The sequence below is a fragment of the Pseudophryne corroboree genome, chromosome 4 (genome assembly GCF_028390025.1).
Source record: "Pseudophryne corroboree isolate aPseCor3 chromosome 4, aPseCor3.hap2, whole genome shotgun sequence".
Taxonomy (NCBI): Eukaryota; Metazoa; Chordata; class Amphibia; order Anura; family Myobatrachidae; genus Pseudophryne; species Pseudophryne corroboree.
In genome coordinates, this window is record NC_086447.1 from 348,637,633 (window position 1) to 348,638,793 (window position 1,161).

General features: G+C 37.0%; 1 long non-coding RNA gene across 1 annotated transcript; it reads left to right on the forward strand.

The window, feature by feature from the left end:
* Window positions 1–441: 441 nt before the first annotated feature.
* LOC134911414 (uncharacterized) lies at window positions 442–857 on the forward strand. Its single transcript, XR_010176545.1, has 3 exons — window positions 442–544; window positions 627–733; window positions 816–857. It is a non-coding gene; the product is annotated as an uncharacterized LOC134911414 (long non-coding RNA).
* Window positions 858–1,161: the final 304 nt, after the last annotated feature.

Below are 1,161 nucleotides of genomic sequence, written 5' to 3' on the forward strand. Positions count from 1 at the left end.
GGTGTACAGTATGCTAATCTTGCTACTGATTGTACTGCTTATTTAAGGGCCTGGTTTGCACGCTGTGAGTGTACTGGTGATGAATGAAGTTTGTTTCTGTCTCGTGCGAGAAGGTGCTCTTTTGGACTTTGCAAAGTGAGTAATTTTAGCATTGTCAAGTATACAGTTTTCCGTTTTTTAGCTTTTAGCATATAGACCGTATTGCATATTTTTTGCGAAGTTCCGTTTGTGAGTATTCGTGCAATCGTCTTGTTGTTAAATGCAAGTGTGTTTTTTGGTGCAATGCAGGTGGTTTTCTGTTTTGTTAGAATATCTGTTTATTTATTTTCATTGTTGATTTTTGTGAAATTATTTTGGCCTAACCTGTACTTTATTGTTTCTGTTTTGTGGACTAATGTAAAAATGTTGGTCTTAGTCTCATTTTGTGTCTCTTGTAGGTGTTATTTTTCAGGAGAAGTAATCCATATTTATTTTCGGACCAACTTATTGTTTATTTTTTGGCCCAGTTTCTTTCACTAATCAAGTGTGTTATTTTGAGGAGCAGGTAAGTCCCCTAGGCCTGTGTTTGTGTCTGTTTGTGCTAATGGGCTCTATGTGGTCTTAGTCTCATTTTGTGTCTCTTGTAGGTGTTATTTTTCAGGAGAAGTAATCCATATTTATTTTCGGACCAACTTATTGTTTATTTTTTGGCCCAGTTTCTTTCACTAATCAAGTGTGTTATTTTGAGGAGCAGGTAAGTCCCCTAGGCCTGTGTTTGTGTCTGTTTGTGCTAATGGGCTCTATGTGGTCTTAGTCTCATTTTGTGTCTCTTGTAGGTGTTATTTTTCAGGAGAAGTAATCCATATTTATTTTCGGACCAATTTATTGTTTATTTTTTGGCCCAGTTTCTTTCACTAATCAAGTGTGTTATTTTGAGGAGCAGGTAAGTCCCCTAGGCCTGTGTTTGTGTCTGTTTGTGCTAATGGGCTCTATGTGGTCTTAGTCTCATTTTGTGTCTCTTGTAGGTGTTATTTTTCAGGAGAAGTAATCCATATTTATTTTCGGACCAACTTATTGTTTATTTTTTGGCCCAGTTTCTTTCACTAATCAAGTGTGTTATTTTGAGGAGCAGGTAAGTCCCCTAGGCCTGTGTGTTGTGGAGTATGTGTGTGTTCAAAGTGT